Source organism: Triturus cristatus, chromosome 10, assembly GCF_964204655.1.
Source record: "Triturus cristatus chromosome 10, aTriCri1.1, whole genome shotgun sequence".
Lineage (NCBI taxonomy): Eukaryota > Metazoa > Chordata > Amphibia > Caudata > Salamandridae > Triturus > Triturus cristatus.
In genome coordinates, this window is record NC_140593.1 from 890763189 (window position 1) to 890788558 (window position 25370).

A 25370-nucleotide genomic window follows, 5' to 3' on the forward strand; every position below is an offset into this window, starting at 1 on the left:
TCACAGCAGTTCTCCTTCAGTCTGGGCAAAGACCTGAATCCTAGGCCAAAGTGGTACTGGCAGCCCTCCTTGCATAAGGGTTTGTCGTGGTAATCAGGATCTTATGTAATCACCTTCAATTCTGCAGCCCCTCCTGGCATACAGGTTCACTGATTTTGGCACTCACATGTCCCGCGCACCTGGCCTAAACTCAGGTCACAGGTGATCCCCTCTGGCATACAGGGTCTCCACGGCACGGTGGTGCGGCTTGGTGCTTTCCAACCAACGCTTCTAATACGGCTCAGAACAGTGCATCCCTCTCCCGGCACACAAGGGTCGCAGAGCCGATACTGCACCTGGGCAATTGTTCGATCAGTGCACACCCTCACACCCCGCTCAGCGAATCCTCATTCAGGGCCGTTCGGACCTCGCTCTCTCCAAGGGTCTTCACTCCCTTGCAGGGCACACTGATCTTGGCAAAAAGGCAGGCAATGGTGCTCCAGGCCACAAGGCAGGTGATCTTGGCGTCCTGGGTGATGTTCCTTAACTCAGCAGAGAGACTAGCAGGCTTTTGCCCCGAGTACTGGTCACAGGCAAAAGACTTAAAGTGCTTCTCACACAGCTCATCTGGCTGCTTGGCAGATGACACATTTATGGGTGCACAACCTCCTCTTTTATAGTTCTTTTCGAGACACCAAATGTGATTTCGGGTTTGGATTTTTAAAGTTTTATGTTGCGGTTCTGCTTCTTTAAGTGGGCACTTCTCTATTTCTTCTTTCCTCATGAAAGATGTCTGTCACAGCAGGCATTGCTTTGAAGTCATTCGACCCAAAACACAACACAATTGATGGTAGTGACCATAGTTTACACTGAATGTCAACCACAGTGATACGTGCATCAAAAGGTTAATCCCAGGCTCCAGGCCCTACTCTTTATGATTCCCTCATCAGCCCCAGCTCCCTTTCTGAGATGTGTCCAGCCCCCCTCCTTGTGATCTATCACTGAATCAAACAGAAACCTCTTGAAGCACAAAGGAAGCCTCTCACTTCACTCCAGTAATTCAGAAATCTGTGTGAGGAATTGCTGACTCCTCATATATTCTCCGGCAGGTCTGGGCTTCTCAAACTGGAGCCCTGGATCCACCATATAATTTGCAGGCACACTCTAAGTGTACATTCACAGCCCACTTTAGGTCCAGCACTGTTACGTCTTTGCATTGTACCATTGCATGTACACCTCCATTCAGCACACACTCAGTCTGTGCACACTGTTCTGCACTGAAGCTTTTCTATGTTTAATCAGGGTGTGCTAGTTACAAACATACACACTGACTGCACAACTCGTCTTCACCCTTCGTGTATAGCACTTCACGCAAGCACACATACATCCAGCACATGCTTTCATTACACACTCAATCTGCAGCACTACATTTCTCATGGAATATGTGACGTTACAACGCATGCCATTACATCGCATGCCGTTGCGACGCAAAACTTTACTCCGACTGTCTGTCGGGGAGGCGTTGGAAGTTGGAATAGGTTAATTTCTATTCCAACTCCAGTGTGTGCAACAGTAGGGAAAGTGTTGGAGTTAAATCCAACACCTTCTACCCACCGCTGCACACCTTTTGCATTGCAACGGCATGCGATGTAATTGCATGCGTTGTAACAGTTGCGTTGAAAAGGCTGTTTCCCTTTCTCATGTAATGTATTCTTCTCAGGCATACATACACACAGTGCATGCACTACACAACACTGCTCTATCCTCCCAGTCACACATACATCCACGCAGAATCACAATTCCTGTGTTCTACAGTACCACACATCTACCTGATGTAGGCCAAGGGTCAGCTAACCATGCAGCAGCAGAACATTAAAAAAGGTGAGTGCGCCTGTCGGCCTCACTCCAGTGACACAGGGTTAAAAGGTACTGTTCACTACTACTGACCCCCACACGGTATGCTGCTACCACTGCACTCGTAACTCCTGGTGAAGGCAGTAGCCTTCCACCACTGTGGGATTAGCGCTTTGGGCAAGCATCTCAGTTTACCAAGACCGCAATCCGTTTGACAGTCCTATGTCATGGCACACATGCAATATCCATGTGCGCTTATGACAAAAATAAGCATTAGGGATCAGGACCACAGCACAGTGGGCACTCATGGCAGGGGTACACATTTCTTACCATGCAGAGGACTTTTCTGTCCCATCATACCTTTTTTCAGACTCTTCTCTATTTGGTATTCATGGTGATGAGTGACAAGCTGGTCAAGAAGAAAATAAAGTTTGAAACAATAAAATTGTTGGTACTGAAGCAGAAAGGATAAGGTGCTCAACTAGGGTAAACAACTTTCACCCCGCATCTGTAACCCCGCATGCCGTTACAACGTGGTCGTAACAATGACCGCATTGTGACAATGCATACCATTACCCCACAAGTCGTTACAACGACTTGCGGAGGGGGGAACTCGGTTTACCAACAATCAGAAAGAAAAAATGGTTTCCTTTCACAGGGTCTCGAGACAAAGGGAGGAAGAAGGTATGAACAACTTCAATATGGGGTGCTAGGGCAAATGGGCACCCACGCAAATGAACACTCAAGCTTACACGTCACTCTACTTCAGCAACCTCATCAACTACCATGAATTACGAGACACATGCCCCCAACAACCCAAAATTGCATGCATGCAACTTCTGGTGACATACTGCCAACACTACCCACATGATCAGCATACATAGTCTTGATACATTTTTTATCACACAGGCATGGCTCTCCCCTCTTACACTCATGTTCTGGTCATTTCTATCACGAAAGGCTGTAAGATACTGAACATCATCAGCATGCACACAATATGTGTAGGCTTCAGTGTAATGCACACGTCACAGAGCTTGAATGATCCAAAAATCAAGGAATCACTCATTCATGGAATGACTCATCTGCCACTTCCCCATCTCTGCAAAATAAATCATGAATTTTGACTTACTATCGAGATCCCCTGTAGACACAAATACCTTCTTTGAAAAATTCACTGAACTCATCACTAGTACATTCATCAATCACACCAACTGCATGTGTGTTAGGAACGTAAACCTACCAGTAGGGCTAGGCAGGTTTCCTAAGTGGAAGAGACTTCATTGTCCATCATACAATTCCTGCTTAACATGCACTGTAATGCAAGTGTGTTTAGCCTGGTCATAAGCGTTGTAATCCATGAACCCCTACGCAATTACTTGCCCACGCATCCGGTCATGTGCAGTCCATGATTGGTTTAGGGAAGACAATAAGAATGAACAGTCTGCTATTTCAGTAATTCTGATTGACTGCCAACAACATGATAGTTAACCTTCTTCAAACTGTCAACTATCTGATAACAGTAGTGCTAGATTCTAGAACCTTAGAAAGTTACCCTAACGTGTAGATGGTTTGAAATGCGGGTGACCCCATTAAATGAGGGTGGAAAAAAAAGGGCCACATCAAGAACCCAAACATATTCACAGATTCACACACAGACTTCTTCACCTTTACCTTCCCCCCTTCAGGAGTCCAAGATTCTCATACTTGTCCACTACTACTACTACTACTGGGTTCTATTCCACAGCCTATTAAGGCAAAGTTGACAACCTCAGACTACTAATATAGCACTTTAATCTTCTGTCATGCTATCATTTCTCCATTTTAAGTCCTCTCAACCTGTGCTTTACCTCAGCCTCCATTCAAACAATGAACAGTCTTTGACCTGACTGTGAGATGGTGGCCTGGTGTATGCTGTCCACTAATTAAAGTGGGCACCTTATACCAGTCCACACGACCCTTATGATGTTTGAGGTCAAAGATAACCTTATTGAAAGCTATCCTAGTGGTAGCTATGGAGAGCAGCCGTCAGGCTTAATCTTGAAGGAATGTAAAGCAGCTTGTTTTACCAGAATATCACCTGCTAAATTACTAAATAAAAGGAGAACCAGACAGTGTTGAAATAAAAATATGAATTTATTAATATAACACTCTCTACCAGTCTCTATACGAGACTAGGGCACAAAGCACACAATACTAAATCAATAGAACATTTGTAAATAGCACAATACACAGCAGGATCCAGGGGAGACCAAACCATATACTAATCAAATGGTATAACAACACCGACTTGACTAGACACAGTGCCTAGAGCACGTAGAATCACTGGGACCCCAAGGAACCACCCAGAGGAGTGACACAGGGAGCCCACGGAGGACGGGTGCAGTGTGGAAACACGAACGCGTGCTCCGTACAACTCAATGGGAAAGTCGGGATTGTACATTTCCAAGTTAAGGACACTTCTAAGAGGACTTCGAGCAAACCCTTTGGAAAATAGGAGGTTCTAAGGCCAACCCACCAGTGAGTACCGAAGTATCCGTGTGACCTATCCCAGAGGAGCCGGGTGCATAAGGGGTCAAGTGGTGTCGGAAACCTTCGTCGCTTTCTATGGAGAGCTGCAAAGAAGTCCTGCTGCCAGGAGGGCAAAGAATGTCCGGTGGAATCCAAGCCTGGATTCGAGGTGAGAAGAGCCTGAAAGCAGAGGGGACATGGTCTGGGTCACTTCAGGTGACCAGGGGCTCGGTAGTCGAATGCCCACCGATGTTGAGTGCTTCAGGAGTGAAGAAAGGTTGCTTGACTCTGCAGCCTCGGGGACAAGGAGACGTCGAGGATGACCAGAGTCTGGGGGTGAGCTATCCCACAAAGGATGTCAAGTGCTGAGGGGTTGATGTCCGGCTGGAGCACCAACAAGCCCTGGTAAATGCAACCCATGCAGTCAGAGGAAACAGGTTACGGTGTGGACCAGCAAGGTCCAGGAGGCTCTCCAAGCAATGGAGAGTCAGGGCACATCTGAAGCAATCAGGTAAGCTAAAGAATAAACAAGTTGACCATCGCCAGGACCCACAGGCCAACGGACGAGGGATCATGAGGAGACCTCAAGCAAGTTTGCAAAGTACCAGCCCACAGGACACTCCAGGAGTGGAGGCTGGAAATCTTCAGTGCAAATACTGCTCGGGGTCAGGACTACACGGAGTCCAATTCACAAGCTCGGGAATTGTCACTAAGCATATGCAACTGCAAAAGTATGCAGTGCACAGGGGTTTGGGTTGCACGGTCCCCACAAGGGATACTGGTTTCAGAATTGCTGAGAGGGCAGATCAACCTTAGGGACCTTCGGGAACCCACCTCCTGTGTTGCTGAAATCGTCGGAGTCCTCAGGTGCTTGGGAGAAGCAAACTGGTCAGATGCGTTTAGGTGCCTGCTTTTGCAGGGGAGTAACTCCTTTACTCCAAGGGAGATTCTTCAGTCGTCCAGCGTCATGCAGGCAGTCGAAGTACCAGGTTTCTTCTTAGCAGAATCTTGTCCAGGTAAAATCTAAAGTCCAGTAGTCAGGTAACCCACTTTATACCCATGGGAAGGGGTTGAAAAGATTCTGTGGACCCTCCTAGGGGAGGGGCAGGACAGAGGGGTGGCTACACCCATTTCCTTTGTCCAGTTTTGCGTCAGAGCAGGAGCAAATGGCTCCCAGAACTGGTTTGAGCTGGACTATGCACAGGGACACCAAATGTGCCCCCAGTGCAGACTTTCTGGCACTCTCAGAGTGCACCCACCCAGCCCCAGTACACTAAACCCTGTCTGGGAAGTGGTCACACCTCCCTGTGGCAGGATACCTATTGTCATGCCTTCCTCTGCTCGAGCTTGGCTCAGCAGCAGGAGAGCAGAACCATGTCTGTGGCTGGCAGCGTCCATTTTGTGCTGTCCAGGTCGAGAAAGCTGGTACCGGGTAGACCGGTGACCCACATATGTCCCTTTGGAAGGGTGGAATTATACCTCCCACACCAGTTACTGGTGAGGAGGTATGATTCCAAGGTGTTTGACACCAGACACAACATGTTTCTAAGCAGCCATTTTAAAGTTAGCATTTACTGCGAGGTTATAGTGCACTTAAACATATATGTCTGGCTGCATCACAGAAAACCCCGGAGAATGGTCTCCGAAGGCTGCAGAGGTGCTCTGCTCATGCAGGAGCACCCTCTCATGTAAAACCCAGCACCCTGCCTTCAGGATTGTTAAGGCCTGCTATAGGGGGGACTGATAGATTTTTAAGTGTAGTGATTTAGATAGATATATTGAACCTATATCTTAAGTAAGTGGTGCAAGCACCAGCTTACACAGTCTGCTGTAGCAGGCTTGTCATATCAATTTGAATGGTCTCTCAGGGGAGGAATAATATATGCTTCAGCCTATGGGAGGCCTCTGGGGTACCTGTGCCCTGGGAACATGGTGTACCATATACTAGGGACTGATAAGGGTACCCCAGTATCCAATCTGGAGTGTACCTAAAGTGCATGCAATCAATTTACAGGAGAAAGCAGATTGACTGGGGTCCTGATTAGCAGGATCCCAGTCAGACTAGCCAAAACAGTGTGACATCAGCAAAAAGTGGGGGTAACCATAAGAATCAGATTCTACTTTCCTACACTGACTAGGTAATACTTTAGAGATAGGACAATAGACCAACCCCTCCACCAACTGAGATCCTATGGCTTGTCTTCTGAAGGTTAACTCCACAGGAGATATACCCTGCTTCATGACCCATCTAAATATGCTACCCACAGGCACCCCCAATAACTGACCCAAAAATATTTTCCATCCATCAGTATCACTTCTGGTTTCACAAAAAGAAGGTTCAAGAACTAACCACGAGTAAGTCCCCTAAATGCCTAACTGCATTTCACTCCTCCGATAACGGAGTTAGTAAACATTGTTTTCTGCTAAAATTCCTTTAGAGTTGAAACTTATTATTAAGGAGAGGCAGCAAATTATATTTGTTTACAGCAGGCTTCTACCAGACTGGCACTGTTATGAATCAAGCTAATCTTAAACACCCGGCTTGAATTGGCTCTCATCACCAGACAAAAAAGCAGAATGAAAAACTGTTGACGGAATTCACAAACTATCCCAGCAAGTGGTACTAGTATATTGTCTATCATCAAGCACTCTTTCTCCTTCCAAACACGAACAGCTCTACAGAAAGCCGACCAGAGCAATGGATTCTAGATTAGTAAGCCCACAATTGATGCCAATCACCTGCACAAGCTACAATACAAGTTAGTTTTGTGTTCTAACAATCATGAGCCCTGACTCTTTCATAAACATCAGAACCAATAAGTTGGAGGTCAACACCTTCTCAAGTCCCCTACAGAGTGACCTTGATCCACCCGTCTCTCCATGGTTCGGCTCCACGAACAGAGGCGTGAATCAGGGATTGGCATCAACATCCATTCGCGTAAAGCACACCCCGGTGATCAACGACTCTGAGGAGAGGGAGTATGCTATCTTTGAAGTGACAGGAACTTGATTTACAACTGAAGTCCACTGCCTTCTCAATGTCCCACTTCCGGCAAACTATGGAATCCTAATAAAGATCAGCACTAGTGGCGGAAGCTCCTATTTACCAGATGTGCTTAACATGATGGGAATGTCTGATTGAATTCACACTACAAGCACCAAACATTTCAGATCTGTGGAAGTGGCAACTCCTCTTTCATTATTACAAATGTTTATCACAAACCAGGACATAACCCTTCCATTGATCAGGAAATCAGAGGTCTGTAGGTGTCTGCTCAAGACCCGTGGCACAGATTCCTATTGCTGAGCACGTTTTACGTGTGCGTAGACATCTTGGAAAATAAACAGGCTTCATGAGACATAGTGAATCAATAGTCCCTGTGGTCTGACCAATTGATTGCTATGAGAGTCTACCACAAGGCAGTCAAGAGAGCTAAGAAGAATCACTCTGCCTACCAACGCTGTCTTCTTTGTCTCAGTGGCATGAAAACTAACCTGACCATAATTGGAGATTCTCCAGCAGAGGTATACATGTTAAAATGTCTGGAGAAAATAGGAACAACCCCAGTTCGTCTTGAAGCAGTCAGAAATGTTCTACGCATCAGAACTTGGAGAGAGGATGTAGCCTTACGGTTAGAGCGGTGAACCTCGAAGCTGGGGAACCGGATTCGAGTCTCGGCAACGACGCTCAACATCCTGTGATTCTGGGCAAATCACTTAATCTCTCCGTGTCCATCTGTAACGAAACTGGTGTTCATGTAAAACCGCTCTGATACCCGATGTCTCGGGTCTAGTTCGCGCTATATAAAACTCTTAACAAAAAAAACCTGTATATCTCAAATTGGACTCTTGTGTTATCTGATTGTCCTTTTAATTTGTTTATTAAAAACTGCACAATAAAATACTCCTGAAATTAAGCAGTTAGAAATTAGCAGGTTTGGTTTGATACAGATATCTCATTTGCAATTCAAATTTCAACAGTGGCCAAAAAAACATAATCATTAGCTAATGAAAAATACTTGAAATGCTAAATAAAGCAGCCAAGGCATGCCTGAATCTGATGCATTCATTCCATGTTGTCATGGCCCTGAAAGACCTTCACTGTCTCCCAGGGTACACAGAATAAAGTTGAAACTGCTTTGTTTCAGTTTTCAGAACGCATGAGGGACTCCATCCGAAATATCTACAGAAAGTGACATCGCCCTTCAGGCCAATCAGGATCTGGAATCAAGCAGAGCTGATTGATGTTACAATTTAGATTCAAAGACTGATGGAGGCAGAGTGACACCCATCCCTTGACTCTCCCTTGTCCTCAACAACTGTTTCAGAAAGCCCATCTCTTACAGGTGAAAATTACTATCGAGATGGTACCAAGATCCCACAATTTAATTTTGTCCAGGCTCGCTAGCATGACAGGTGGACCAGAATAACAATGCAAACCTATTCTAGACTTGAAGGCAGTGAAAAACACAGGGTAAGGTAGGACGCATTCAGAATGTAGGTATATTTACAACGGAAAGAAGATGACCGGATGAGATTCATAGACCTCAAGGATACTTACTTTGTCCTTCACATTACAAAGATATGTTAGAGGTTTTTGAGCTTGGTGATGAACAATCGTCATTTTCTTCTTTTCATCCTGAAGCCTGCCCCATGATTCTTTCCCAAATGCATGTTGGTGATGTTGGTGCTCACCTTCTCACACTGAAGACTTTTATCTATCCTTACCTGGACAGCTGCCTTCTCAGTTCCTACGCGATACCAAAGGGGATGATGGACGGAGCGCTTGAGCAAATCAAACACTCACCCCCAGTCAAATGATCTGGGTTTAATCCATCATCATTCTTTAGCTCACTCCACCACCGCAGTTCTGACATGGCCATATGCAAATCAGTCTGACCCCGTGCCTCATGGGAACAGTCCAGCCTGAACTGCCAAGCCATGTCTTCCCTGGACCAGAAACAAGCATCCTGGGACCAGTTTCGGGTTCTACAGCACAGATCTTCAAACACCCTGTACTGCCTCCAGCTTTCTTGAGAATTTGGTGATCCAGCTCAATTCAAACATATCGTCATCAGCCCCATTACAGATGACAACATTCAAGAATGGAAATGGAATCAAAGGGAACCTGATTATCATTAGGGTCCTTGGGTATTACAGTATTTATAAACACAATGGTCTGTAATGCATGATAAGATAAAAGTAATAAACAATGATCTTCATTTAAAGAAAAATATGTATGAGCATGGAGGGATGCCAGTGACAAAAACGTGCTTGGTGCTCCTTTGAGTGTGACACACAGTAACAAATTAAGGGTTCAACATTTGTAGCATGTAAACAAGACCACCTTCCATATGATTCAATTACAACAATGTAAATAGGGTCTGTGTTATGAGTTAATGGCCTTTCGATCGCTCCAGAGCCCCAAAAAGGAGTGATAACCACTTCTGTCATTCCTGCTACTCTGCCTATCGTGGCAAAGGGTGGAAAAGCAAAAGGATGCAGACCTCTCTAATCCTGAAGAAATGCATCTATCCCTGCCACTTCTAGGTAGGGATGCCAACTGGCAAATCTCTCCACCTGAGCATTGAGTCTGTTCGCAAAAAGGTCTACTTGAAAAGGACCCCACCAAAGGTTCAAACCCCTGAACACACTTCTGTCCAACAGTCAATCACTAGAATCGTGGAAATTCCTTGAAAACCATTTCACCACTGAATTTGACATTCCTGGAATGTGCTCCGCCTGAACATTCATGCCACTTTCCGTACAGTAACCCCAAAGAATATTTACTAAATCTTCCAGTCCCTTTGAATGAGGACCTCCCAGCCTGTTGACATATCTCGCTGCTGCTTCATTGCCCATTCTCAAAACCACTGAACATTTGACAGTCTGATCTGCAAAGCACCTGATTGCAAAAGAACCTGCTAATAATTCGAAACAATTTATATGTAAACTTTTTTCCTGCTCCGTCCAGTGACCACCAGTTCATAGCAATCCACAACTTGCAACCCAACCTTCCAAACGTGCATCTGACTCCACAACCAAATCTGCCTTCTCTTCCAAAATGTTGCGCCTGTTCCAAGCTTCCGTTTTCTTCAATCACCAAGTCAACTCCTATCTTGCTTCCTGAGAAAGACAAACATTCTGTGAGTATTTCAGTCCATCCTTTAAATGTTTAATCTCCGAAAGGCCTAATAATGTAAGGGCCCCAGGGATATTGCTTGAATAGTAGGGGATAAAAGGCCTACAATACAGGCTAACATTCTCAGAGAGATACTGTTCAACTTTTGAGTATTCTTTACCTCCCTTTGTATCCCCTTCAGCATCTCTTTTGGTAACCCCAATACCCCTTCCACTGTCTCTACTATAAAACCTAGAAACTGTGTTTTCTGACTTGGAACCAACTCCAACTTTGTTTTGTTTACCACAAAACCCAGATCCTCTTATAGTCTCACTGCCGGATATGTATGTGAAATTGTCTGCATCATGACCTGGTCCAAAATTAAAATCTAGTCCAAATAAATTAGTAGACGAACATCTCTCTTTCTCAAATAAGAGGCTACTGGTCAAAAGACTCTCATAAAGCACCAGGGTGCTCATGAGAGCCCAAACGGCAGATCCACAAACTTCCACAACCTTCTCCTCTACAGGAACCTCAAAAATCTCTGGTGATTCTCTCCTATTGGAACTGTCAGATGAGCATCTTTCAGATCCAACCGTGTCATCCCATCCTTTTTCTGCAACACAACCTTTAAAAAATGTATCCCTTTCATCTTGAAATTATGGTAAACTACCCAATCGTTTAGATCTTGTAAATTTATATTTGGATGCATTCCTTTGTCCTTTGTCGCCACTAGAAATATATTGATTACAAAGCCATCCACCTGTTCGTCTTCCATCACAACTACTCCTTTTGCAATATATTCCTGAATCTCCAAATCTAGTAACCTTATCTGATCCCCCGGGAAGACTAGCCCCCTTGGCAGACAATTTTGCATTGGTCTGCCTACAAACTCTTTTTAAAATCCCCTAACTGTCTCCAACACCCAAGGACCCCTTGTAATCTGCAACCAATTTTGATAAAACTGGGCAAGTCTGCCGCCCAACTTTAAGGAGATAAGTGAAATGTCTGATCTTACCTGTTGAACCTATGTTCCTTCTGTCCCCACAGGTGTATCTTCCTTGAGCGCTCTCCCTCTTGGGGATAAAATCCACCTCCACTGTAAAATTACTTGTCCCTGATAGCCTCTAAATCCTTGAGTAAAGGAGCCTCTTGTGGTATCTTGACCACAGCCATGGAACCAGCTCCTTGTTCTCCTGGCCATTCCAAAAACACGCTCCTAAAACACCATATTAATCTCCTTCTGAGATATCTGAAGGGAACTGAAAGCACCCACATATCTAGAATTATCCTTAATAAATGAATCTCCAAACAATAGACCATTCACAGACTAGCCTTTTTTCTTACCAACCAGGTCCACTAGTTTAGGATCTATTTTTAACAGAATGCTTTTCCTTATTTTAGTAGACAATGTGTATTGGCGTTGCTAATTAGGCAAATTGCCCTCTGAATTCACTGTCATAGTTACTCTACATCAGCACAATTCTTAAACACATAAGCTTCCTCCGTCAAATCAAAAATCTTAATAAGTGGATGCACCACGTCCAAAAGCCTGTCCTGGCAGGATCTCAGATCCTTGTCAAGGCCCTTTCTGGGGTTACAACCCCCTTTAGCAATGAATGCAATTATCTTAGCATCTAACTCAGGTGTCACCAACACCTTCTTGTCCACTGTGGGTCTGGGGCATTCTGACCTCAATCCGACCCGTACTCCCTTAGGTAATTTCCTTCTTATGCAGTATTGGATATGTTGTGCCACATGATCAGAAGGTGGCCACTCAGGGGTTAACAGATGGTTAATTAGTAAAGGATCAATAATGCCCTGACCAAAAGGGCCCACAAGCGATCCAACCTCCTTTTCTGTTTGCCATCAGCTGGAATGTTTCCTTTCATAGAACCATCGTCCTCAGATTCAAAGTCTGATGAACAACTGAGCTCCACCTCCGCACTACCGGAAGATTCATCACAAATGACCACTTTACGTTTGTGCTCCATAGGTCCTTTTTCACTATCATACTCTGTGCCTTACCCTGGCCCATCTTTTATGCCCGTCTGCATCATTCAGTTGCCTGTTAATACAGCAAACGTATTCTACCAATGTAGATCTCTTTTTCTTTGCCATACTTTCATTGGCAGTCACATGCTTCCTCTTATGTGAAGCTTGGCCTCCAGATTTATGGGATGGCTCTGCCTCAGTAGCAGATCAAAAACGCTCTTCTTCAACGCTAGGTGCTTTTAAAGGCATAATTTCTCATTTTCTTTCTATTCTATTGGAAACTTCTAATATATTCTTCTCAATAGCCTTATTAAGCCTCTTCTCCAGAGTTAGCTCCTGAGATCCTTCACCTTGTTCCATACTGATATTAGATTCCAAATAAATCCTTAAGTTCCACCAAAAACCCCACTTAGGAGACAACTCAACCAGAAACCCTGAAGACACTAAAGAAATAATAAAAAGAGCATCCATCAGGTTACACCTCAGAAGGAATTAACGTTTCCTAAAATGCTTAAATTAGGTAACGTAGCCTAAAATGCTCAAATTCGTTGAAATACACAATATCCAAGCATATCACACTACGGTATAATCAAGGGCAGAAATGCGCTCCGACCGGCTCCTAGAAACTGATAGACCCTGCCAGAAACTAAACACCAATCATCAGTTTCCAAAAGGACTGAATAACCCTGTCAGAACACGAACGTTCGGACAGTCAAAGCATGCATTGCGCCTCCGCATGGGCAAAATGGGCATCTGATACGTGGTGAACTCCCAGACGTGGGTTAGCGATCTAGGCATCAAAGGCCGCCACCACATACGTGTTCTGCCGAAAGCCTCAACTGATCACAATGACTGTTGAGACTGTGCAGCTCTTGTGCAGGTAGGCCCAACTTTGAAAAACATAACTCATCTACTAAAAATGAATTTATCAATGACCGAAGCCCTTGTCAACAACAAGCACCCCCGCACACAAAAAAAAGTATAGGATTCCGTAAAATGCCGCAAAAGTATAGCGGACTTAAATATGTGAAATCAGCCAAAAAGCTGAATCTGACATAAACTAATAAACATATTTTTTAAATGTAAGAAAAAACAGTTACGCCCAACATTCGTACAGGCAAGCTACAAATACAGAAAAGGGAATTAAGTTACACACGCAAGCAGAAAAGAGCAGGCAGCACATATGAACTTATCTGTGTGAGCAGGTGCAATAAAAAAGAAGAAAGAGGACTGGTTGCTGGGGTTTTATTATGTTGAAATGTTTTAAGATTCTAAGGTCTAGAAGCTTTGAAGATGCTGCTGAATGGTGTCAATAAGGGGGTTTACTGCATAATAATGTCCTCTGGGTCTTGACATAAAATCAGAACGTTTTGGGAATTGAGAGGATTGGTTGTGGCACAAATACAAGCTAGTTTAGAAAAGTGAGCTGGCTCATGAGCTCATGCAACACTTTTACTGACAAGAAAACGACAAATTTATATTCACCAATGAAAACTTATATTCTAGCCTGGAAGAGCTGGAAAATTAAATCAATATCGTCCTCTCCACCTTCCACAGTAAATGGTTTGTGAAACTATACACAAACTTGTGCTAAGTGGAACTCACATTTTTCGTGCACACTTCTGGTTATAAATGGTACACATGTTTTTTCTATAAGTGCACTTTTCACACTGTCCACAAAAATCCGCTGTGTAGAATTGCGTTTACTTGACAAATGTATTATCCAAGTATCCCACTAGGGCGCAGAATCAAGACCTCAAACCTTAAATGCTTATACAGCGTTTGGAGTTTTCTTATTTCTGATTATCCTCTTGAAATAACTTCTGCTTGAGACCTTCTCAACGCAAACTAGAATTCACTACATTTTAAGACAAAGAATGTCGCATTCTTACCGCCTTTGTTAAAATGTATTTATCTCTGTACAGTTTTTATCTCCTGCTGAAACAAAACGCAAGAGTACTTTCTAATAACCTATTGGCCATAGCCATATTACCACTGTCTGGAAGAGATTCTCCGTTTTTGATGCTTGGATAATGCAGTCACCATTGAAAGGTTACCAGTTAACTTCTGCAAAGTGGCAGAAGGTACATTGCATTTTCTATGCAGTACTGTGAGTAACTTTTGATCCGGTACAGCTACAAAATGTTTTTGTACTTAAAATATGCCTAGTGTGAAGCAAATAGAGGATTATGTGGCAAATGCCTCATATCCAACATTATTTAGAATTTCAGTGGCACTGCCTATAGGGGACCTTATCATCTCCAAACACAGCAGTGCCTCAGAAAGACCAGTGTTGGTTGCATGTCGAATTTAAACCTAGTCCGCAAGAAACCTGCCGGCCCTTCATCAAATCTCAGTCCCCAATCCCAGCGGTGGCTCCTCTGCTATGGCGGAGGAGCGACACCCCTCTACTGGGAGCCAGCTCAGGGAAAGGGAAAAAATAAAAGAATAATACATTGGTTTTATTATCATTTTATTTTTCCTGTTTCTCTCTATAGCCAGCCTAGTCTGGGTGGTGTGGGACTTGGCTGTCGTCACAGCCTGCAGGGGAGGAGAAGTGCACACTGTAAGTGAGCATGACGGTTTGGCCGGCCCTCTTAGGCCAGCCAAACCATCATGCGCACGTAGGTTTCTCCACCCCAGCTGTGTTGCACAGCCGGGTTGGAGAAACAGCACGGATTCGCAGGCATTGTCTGAGCGGCAAACCAAGCCGCTCAGACCAATCTTGCCGCTGCTCTCATGCTATTGAGATCAGCACCGGGCTTGGGTGGGGAGTTTGCACTGGTGTCCCAGGGATTGCTGGGACACCATCAGGAGAGAAGAGGAGCACCAAGGCGGGCAACAGCGTCGGAACAGGTACGTTTTAAAAAATATTATAATTATTTCCCTAATCCGCCATCCCGTCACCCGCTCCCCGGGCTCTCCACTTGAGTTTTGCAGCGGCCGCCACTGCCCAATTCCTAATAAGCTTGTTGGATGATATTGATGAGGGTGTCCCGTGACATGGGGGCAGAATCTTGTATCCTCACGCTCTCCCTCACATGTCCCTGATTGAACGGGGGTAGATCGAGGCATATTATTTCAAACATAAAAATTAAGGGGCATATCAGCAACGAGGCGATATAAAATTATCGCCGCTTTTGCGTCCGTTTTTGGGCGAAAAGCGGCGATAATTTTATCGCCTAATCAGCAAGGTCACGCTATCGCATGAAACCTTGCATTAGCGCCCGGATTCTTAATGCCCAGCTTTGCATCACTAATGAGATGCAAAGTGGGCGTTCCTGACCTGACAAGACTGGAGAAATGTCGCTAAGCAACATTTCTCCTATCAAGCCCCACACTATGAAGCATAGCGGCAAGAAAAGTAGCGATAACCCCTGTTATTGCTACTTTCCTTACGCCTGCTTCAGGACTGACTTAGCCATGATATCCTATCAGCCATGATATCCTATGGAAGTGTGCTTGGCGATAATTATCGCTGGTTGTTGCTGATATGCCCCTAAGAGATTAACTTGTTTACTGTCTGTCACTAGAGCACCGCTACTGAGAAGTGCTGGTACTTCTGTGAAGTGCAGCCTTTGCTTTGTTTGACATCTCGTGCTCTAGGCCTTGTATCGTCTGTCCTCTGAAAACACTGGTCAACACATTGGGCAATACCAGGGCTTCAGTGGGAGGGGGCTGCATGAGTGCAGCTAGCAGATCTGAGAGCCTTGATTTGAGGCTCCTGCTAGGGTTGAAGAAGCTTCATCTTCTGACCCATCCGCAGTGTTGGTGTGGGTAGTAATAGCACTATGTAAGGCATGATGAAGCTGGAGACTATGTACATAGTCTCAAGCTTCATCATGCCTTACATAGTGCTATTACTACCCACACCAATGCAGTGAATGGGTCAGGCAAAGAGCAAATGGGCAGATTAGTTCGGTCCTCCGGTGTTCATCTGCTACAAAATTCTGTTGCCCCTTCCTTTCTTTTGTAACCCAGAGCTGGTATTACTGTTTATGTGTTTCTGATATTAAGGCTTATTTTGGGAAGTTGCTGCAGTGACTACACTTGCAATTTGACTCCATTTGGGGGTTTTGGCAGAGAAAGTGAGTCAGAAAGGTGCGCTCTGAGCACTCAGGGGTTTCATATTAGAAACCGAGGGATAAATATATAAGCGCAACGCCGCGGGTTCAACAGCCATGCAACAGGCTTCACGTTTCTACGCAGCGCTTCCAACAAAACACAAAAGCGACACCCAAATAGAAGTGAAACCAATGGGATGTTCTACCTCCATGTACCTGCAACTGGCTGTAAATAACTATGGGCCGAGCGGGCCTGTGCGGGGCTCGAGCAGTGGGAAATGAAGCAAAGCAGAGGCGCTGACTGTCGCCTTCGCTGTGAGGACTCATTCAGATGCACCCTGTGAAAACACCTGGGTATCTGCAACGATAACCGCTGTGGATAACATCTGCCCTGGGGCTTTGCACCAGCGCCCTCTGGTGCGAAGCTATTTTACGGTCGGAAAGGGTCCACTTCGTAAAATCAGAGCCTTTGCTACCGCAAAATGGCATTTTTGTATTCACAAGGTCCAAATTGCAATTTGGTAACACGTCACTGAATCCCAGTTTGGGTTTGGGGGTGCATACCGAAGGGGGTATTAGGGAAGTGCCATAGAGATACTGATTCCTTCAAGTATGAATCTTTTGCAAAGTAAATCTGGTCGCAAAACATTAATATTTTACCACCTTTTGAGAAGAGGTGGTAAGCCAATTACAAACACAAAAGCGTCCCTAAGGGCCCCTTTCCCCTTTATGAGTGTCGAAAAAAGTTTTTTCGGAGTAGGCAGTGGTCCCTTCGACCATATGCCTGCTATTCCTAAATAAAATATCATTTTCCTTTTTTTTAAAACTTATATGGTTCTTCTTTATGGAGAATGGGCTGCAATTAATTAAAACAAAATTGCTTTATTTAAAAGTAGTCACAGTCTTGATGGCCTGCTGACCGCCATGTAGACAATCGTAGTGGGTAACACTTTTCCACCTCCTTCATGCATATTAATCAGGTAGGTAGAATTGCAACTCACTACAATTCGGTACATTGTGACCCAACCTATTAGGTTGGTTCGCAAAAAATACCAATGCATTTGGTAAAAGTCGGCCCGCAAATTGCAACCACTTCTTCCAAATGAATTTTAGGACATTCCATTTAAGAAATCGTAAATTGCAATTCCTTATTTGTTGCAATTTACGATTTCTTAAATAGAATGTTTGTACATGAGTTTTATACCTGGAGGTCACTGCCTGTGCAAAAGCACAATAGCGAATGGTAATGCCATAATCTCCTCATGGACACAAGTGAAGAAATTAAGGGGGTGATTATGATGGCAGGTGGACTTGGTCCGCCCGCCATCGTAGCGGTGTTTGGGACCGCACGCCAGACATGCGGCGGTCCCACCACTGCGATTAGGATGCGCCCGCCATACTGGCGGGCGTATCCTGGGCTTTTAACATTGTGGGCAGTGCTGCTGGCTGCAGCACCACACGCATTGTTAAAAGAGCATGCACAGCATTTCCCTGCACTATGTGGCAGGCACCATGCGGTGCCTGCCACTTGGTGCATGGAAATGAGGGGGATACCATGGGTACCCCCCAGTGCAGCGACACCCCCCCCACACAAGGGGGGCCCGCAATGGGCCCCCAATCCCCATCAGCCTTTCCGTGGCAGCATCGCCGCCATGGAAAGGCCTTTTTGAACCCACATCCTAATTTGGTGGACAGTGCCTGCTAGGCACCGCCCCCATATTAGTGGCCCTGCTCAGACCGCCAGGCAATCGGTGCGATTGCCTTTGGCGGTGAAGCGGCAGACGGACTTTGCATCCACCGCGGTACCCACCGCCATCCTAATTTGGCAGTGGGTAAATCACTATATGATGGCGGAAGGACCATCATAATGACCCTCTAAGTAATTCACTGTTTGCTCCCAACTTGGAACTTTGGGCTCAGCTCAGATTTAGCAAGAAGAAGGTTTGTGGTGGGTTAGACTGGTGAACAACTTTGTTCACTGATACTTGAGATCCAGCCAGTGGTTAAAGCAATCTGAATGGGGTATAGTCAATGGGAACTGACACCGGCCCTGGAAACAGCTCGGCTGGCCCCTGAGGGGTGGGGGAATGGGGGTGCTAGTGGCAAGCACCACTCCAGTCTCACCGCTGCCACTTTTGTTACAGGGGGTCGATATTGCGACCTTGCTGCAAAACCGACCCCTGGTAACAAGAATGGCTCACCAGGGGTCCAAAACCGCCCCCCCCCCCCCACCCTGGCGGTCCACCGGGGAAACTCCCAGTGCCCGCTATGGCAAGTCCAACCCTGGGTATATTGTTGTTTCCTAGCATGTATTTCACTGACTTGGCAGAACCTTTATGTGAAAGCTGGCAAAAAAGGTAAAATCAGTAACAAGCATTTGCAATGCAATCGGTCTCGCCTTTGTGACCTTATGTGTATTTAGCTTTGCAGCACATTAGCCTGGGTGCTGAAACATCTAATGTTCTTTAACATGGAGGAAAAGTAAGCACCAAACTGTGTGACATGTCAGGTATGGGAACACATGGAGAGAAATATCGCCTTTCAGATGGAAATGGTATAGTCCAAAGCTCTGTTTTTAATATAAAATCAGGGTCGTTGGTGGACGTATTACTGAAATAAAAGATTTGAAAAAAATATTATTGTCTACGGGTGCTTGTGGAAGACAATTTCTATGGACTGGAATCTAGAGAATGCTAAAGTAATTCTGATATTTTACTGACATCTGCTGGTCGTTTTCTATCAAGAAAGTTAAATAGAGGCAGTTGCCAGAAAAATTTAAAAAAGAAAGTCCCTCAGCAGAAAGCAATTATAGTATTTTACTGACCTCTACTGGTCGTTTTCTATCAAGACAGTTAAACAGCGGCAGTTGAACAGAAAAAAAGTCCCTAAGCAGAAGCAGACAAGTCCTAGGGCTGATCTCCAAAGCCCACAAAGTACATACACATATAAGAAGATACTAAAGTATATACAAGAGGTCTTGAATGCTCGACCTAAAAACCATGATAAGAAAACAATCACAAACCAGTGCAGAGCTGATTCACAAAGCCATTTTCATGATTAAGTATGACTTACTCACAAATTTCCGAGTACATTACATATGAGCCATTAGTCTTTTTTTTTTGTATAGTTTTATTTGGCGGGGACATAACCCACTTGAGTATCAGAGTGCTGTACCTGTAAAGGATGAAAAGCAAATTGGGTTAAAGAAGTACTGAGATTAACTATCTTTTCATGTTGCAATTTTACAAGTTTCAGTCACAATTAAGTACACTATCGTCAACTCTCATACGCTTGAGGATAATTTTATAGTGTAATTTGCAGTAAATCTTTATTATTATGTTTAGGGTTTAGTTTTTCTTATGTACAATATAATCTTTCCAATAGCAGTATGTCAATTTAACACCTCCAGTGCCCATGACGAGCTGGACTCGTCATGGAGCACAGTCGCACTGTGCCCATGACGAGTCCAGATCGTTGTTAAAATAAAATAGAGGTGGGGGCTGCCCAAAATGGGCAGGCCCATGCCCCCCACCAATTATTATAGTCTTTCTGCCCCCCGTGCGGCAGATGGGGCATTGGCCCCTAATCTGCCCCTTCGGTGGGGCAGAAAGCCCACTAAACACCAGGGATTGATTTTTCGATTTTTTTTAGGGTGGGGGTTGCCCGAAACGGGCACGCCAATGCCCCCACCCACCCGCCACCATTACAGCCTTTCTGCCCCTGGGGCATTGGCCCCTAATCTGCCCCTTCGGGGGGGGGGGCGGAAAGCCCACTTGACGCCAGGGATTTTTTTTGCGCAATTTTCTTTAGGGTGATGGATTTTATTTAGGGTGGAGGCTGCCCAAAACGGGCACGCCAATGCCCCCACCCCCGCCACCATTACAGCCTTTCTGCCCCCCCCGGGGGGCAGATGGGGCAGTAGCCCACCAGGGATTTTTTTGAGCAATTGTTTTTAGGGTGTGGGCTGCCCGAAACGGGCAGGCCAATGCCCCCACCCTCCCCCCCACAAAAATGACAGTCTTTCTGCCCCCCAGGAGGCAGATGGGAGCTGTAGCCCCCAATCTGGCCCCCCCTGGGGGGCGCAGAAAGCCCACTAGAAACCATGGATTTTTTTGTTTTATTAGTGTAGGGGTAGGGGCTCCCCAAAATGGGCATGACAATACCCCCACCCCACCCCCAGAGAAACTCCAGTCTTTCCGCCCCCCTGGGAGGGTAGTTGGCGGCAGCGGCCCCTGATCTGCCCTCTGGGGGGGGCAGAAAGCCCACTAGGCGCCAGCGAGTACGCACGCTTTTTTATGCGTGGGGGTGGGGGCTGCCCAAAATGGTCATACCAATGCCCCCACCCCCACAAAAAATATCCACAGTCTTTTTGCCCCTTTAGGGGCATATCGGGATGAAACCCCCTTCCCCGATTCCCCCCTAGGGCGGCAGAAAGCCCACTGGGCTCCGGCTTTTTTTTAGCAATGTGCATACCTGTGGATTTTGGGCCCTGGCGCAGTTGGCACGTAGGCAAACCTAGCAAACCTGTACATTTTTTAAAACTAGACACCGAGGGGATTCCAGGATGGGGTGACTTGACTGGCTCTCACCAGGTTCTGTTACCCAGAATCCATTGCAAACCTAAAAAGGTGTCCAAAATAGAAAAAATTCCTCACATTTCTGTGGTGGAAAGTTCTGGAATCTGCGTGGGTCCACAAAATTCCACCCACCCCGCCTTCCCCAAAGTCTTCCGAGAAAAATGATACCTCACTTGCGTGGGTAGGCCTAGTGCCCGCATCAGGCAAGGGCCCAAAACCAATTGAGGAGACATCAAAATTACCTATCACAAAACAACCTGGTTTTGCAAAGGGGGTCCCATGAGTTTTTGGCCCCGGGCTTTGCGGCCATCTAGGGAAACCTACCAAACCCACACATTTCTGAAAACTAGACACCCGGGGGATTCCAGGGAGGTATGGCTTGCATGGATCCCCCAACGTTTCCTTACCCAGAATGCCCTGCAAACCTCAAATTTAGCTGAAAAAATCACCTTTTTCACACATTTTTGTGTGGGAAAGTTGTGGCATCACCGGGCTGACACAAATTTCCTACCACCCAGCGCTCCCCCGGGTCTCCCGATAAAAACGGTAAGGAAACGTTGGGGGATCCACGCAAGCCATACCTCCCTGGAATCCCCCAGGTGTCTAGTTTTCAGAAATGTGTGGGTTTGGTAGGTTTCCCTAGGTGGCCGCCGAACACCGGGCCAAAAACCCAAGTTACCCCCCCTTGCAAAACCAGGTCGTTTTGAGATAGGCAATTTTCATGTCGCCTCACTACGTTTTGGGCCCTTGCCTGTCGCGGGTACTTGGGCCTCCCCCGCGAGTGAGGCACCGTTTTTATCGGGAGACGTGGGGGAACGCTGGGTGGTAGGAAATTTGTGTCAGCCCGGTGATGCCACAACTTTCCGACACAAAAATGTGTGAAAAAGGTGATTTTTTCAGCTAAATTTGAGGTTTGCAGGGCATTCTGGGTAAGGAAACGTTGGGGGATCCATGCAAGCCATACCTCCCTGGAATCCCCAGGGTGTCTAGTTTTCAGAAATGTGTGGGTTTAGTAGGTTTCCCTAGGTGCCGGCAGAACTAGGGTTCAAAAACTACAGCTAGGCACTTTGCCAAAAAAGGGTCATTTTTCACAGCGAAATTGAGGTGTGTCCACGTTGCGTTTTGCGCCGTTTCCTGTCGCGGGCACTAGGCCAACCCACACAAGTGAGGTACCATTTTTCTCGGAAGACTTTGGGGAACGTGAGGTGGGTGGAAATTTGTGGATCCACGCAGATTCCAGAACTTTCCACCAGAGAAATGTGGGGAAAATGTGGGTTTTTTGGCAATTTTTTAGGTTTGCAAGGGATTCTGGGCAACAGAACCTGGTGGGAGGCAATCAAGTCACCCCATCCTGGATTCCCCTGGGTGTCTAGTTTTCAAAAATGTATAGGTTTGCTAGGTTTCCCTAGGTGCCGGCAGGGCTATGGTTCAAAAACTACAGCTAGGCACTTTGCCAAAAAAGGGTCATTTTTCGCTGTGAAATTGAGGTGTGTCCACGTTACATTTTGCGCCGTTTCCTGTCACGGGCACTAGGCCGACCCACACAAGTGAGGTACCATTTTTCTCGGAAGACTTTGGGGAACGCGGGGTGGGTGGAAATTTGTGGATTCATGCAGATTCCAGAACTTTCCACCAGAGAAATGTGGGGAAAATGTGTTTTTTTTGGCAATTGTTTAGGTTTGCAAGGGATTCTGGGTAACAGAACCTGGTGGAAGGCAGTCAAGTCACCACATCCTGGATTCCCCTGGGTGTCTAGTTTTCAAAAATGTATAGGTTTGCTAGGTTTCCCTAGGTGCCGGCAGAGATATGGTTCAAAAACTACAGCTAGGCACTTTGCCAAAAAAGGATCATTTTTCACTACGAAATTGAGGTGTGTCCATGTTACGTTTTGCGCCGTTTCCTGTCGCGGGCACTAGGCTGACCCACACAAGTGAGGTACCATTTTTCACGGAAGACTTTGGGGAACGCTGGGTGGGTGGAAATTTGTGGATCCACGCAGATTCCAGAACTTTCCACCAGATAAATGTGGGGGAAAAGTGTTTTTTGGGCAATTTTTTAGGTTTGCAAGCATTCTGGGTAACAGAACCTGGTGGGAGGCAGTCAAGTCACCCCATCCTGGATTCCCCTGGGTGTCTAGTTTTCAAAAATGTATAGGGTTGATAGGTTTCCCTAGGTGCCGGCAGAGCTAGGGTTAAATAACTACAGCTAGGCACTTTGCTAAAAAAGGGTAATTTTGCATTGTGAAAATGTGGTGTGTTCACGTTGGGTTTTGAGCCATTTCCAGTCGTGGGCACTATGCCTACCCCTACAAGTGAGGTACCGTTTTTATCGGGAGACTTAGGGTAATTCAGATTTGTAAAGGAACTGTTATTACCTATTGATGCATTTCTGCCTTCCAAATGAAAGACATTGTGTAAAAAATAAGTCATTCTAAAAAATGACTGATAATTCTCATGCTAGTATGAGTATTCCCAATTTCGGAAATGTGCAAATATCTACTGTTTCTAAACTCTATATTTTGTTCCCATTTCAGAACTACATAGGTGTCTTTCATACCGATTTTTCCATGTACACATTTTTACAGAATAATTACTATATACCCGGTACATAATAAAAAACCATTGCAAGTTGCTGCTCAGTTTTTGGCTCTGGGTTCGTCGGGTTCTTGGTGAACCTACAAGTCCTATATATCCCCACAACCAGTAATGTCCAGCGGATGTAACGGTATATTGCTTTCAAAGAGCTGTCATAATTAGAAGAAGTTACAGGTGAAAACGTTGACACAAAAGGCTTTTTATTCAACAAATTTTCAATTTATCCTATATTTAACTGTTAGTTTCTATAAAAAAACCTTGATGGATCTACACAAATGACCCCTTGCTGAATTCAGAATTTTGTCTACTTTTTTGAAATGTATAGCTTTCCAGGATCCAATATTGCTTTTGTACCTATTTCTACCATTAACTGGAAGGAGGTCGAAAGCACAAAAAATAGCAAGCATAGGCTATGACCCAGAAAAATGCCAAAACTGTGTAAAAAATGTTGGGTTTCTGACAAAAGTCTGGTATCCCCTACAAGCTGTGAAAATTGTGATTTCAGCCCCACAAACCCTTTTTTGATAACACTTGCAGGGAAAAACCCAAAAGCTTTCATTTGCAACCCGTTTTTCCCATTTTCCCCCAAAAAACCTAAATTTTGCTGTATTTTGGCTCATTTCTGTGACCCCTCCAGGGGAATCCACAAACCCTGAGTACCTTCAGAAGCCCCATGATGTTGGAAGAAAAGGACGCAAATTTGGCGTGGATACCTTATGTGGTCAAAAAGTTACAGGGGCCTCAGCGCGATCTACCCCAAATAGCCAAAAAAGGGCGTGGCACAGGAGGGGGAAAAGGCCTGGCAGCGAAGGGGTTAAATACAAGACCATTTTCCTACTATCCCTGTATGTATTTCATAAAGTAGGAGCATCACACTATAAGTGGTATTCTAGTCTTGTAAAGTAGAAGGCTGTAGGTGTTCCGTAATGGATCCGCTGTACAGATATGCTTTAGAGGAGTTTTTCAGTAGTAATTAAAAGGTAAGGAAAGATGGTGTTACTGATTTGAACTGGAATGGCATTCCAATTCTTGGTAGCATGACCCAAAAAGGATCTGAATGGTGTTGTTCATTTTCTGACCAGTGGTGAGTCTAGAAGGAGTTTGCTAATGAGTGTCCCAGATATTATTGAGAATTTGAATTTCTTTTTGGGGATGTTGAAGTGAATTATTTTGTAAGTTTAGCAGGCTGTTCTGGGACTGAATCTGGCTTCAAAAGGCCACCAGGTATGGCCTGATATGGTAGGTGTGATGTGATCTTCTTTTTTAGGTTTCAGCTACAGACAGCTTTGGGACCTATTGTTTCAAATACATTACATATACTTAAGACTGCTTTGGTTCAGCCCCTTCCTCGTGATTATATGGCTTTGTTTGGCTATCTTCTTCCCTTTTATGGTTTCTGTTGCCCCTTTCCATATTCTTGTGGTTGTCCTTCCCAGGAGCATTTCATTCTCACTGTTTTGACTGGATACATTTTTGTTCCAGTGTGTACATGAGACATTGCATTACAGTGCATTTAAGAGGCTATTTTCTCTCCCTGTCCCTCTCCCTCCTCACCCATGCCCCACTCTTTAAACCCCTTCCTATCTCCTCCCATCCAGCGTCCACTTGACCCTGATGCCACTGGCTTATAAGGTCACTGCCTCATTGTGTTCCGCCTGCCACACTGTTGGACAGCAGC

At 45.3% G+C, this 25370-nt stretch overlaps 1 protein-coding gene across 2 annotated transcripts in view; it reads left to right on the forward strand.

Annotated features, from left to right (window-relative positions):
- LOC146796188 (unconventional myosin-Ig-like) overlaps nt 1–25370 on the forward strand; it is a 1225789-nt gene that overhangs the window by 124017 nt on the left and 1076402 nt on the right. The gene's annotated exons all lie outside the window — the stretch shown is intronic.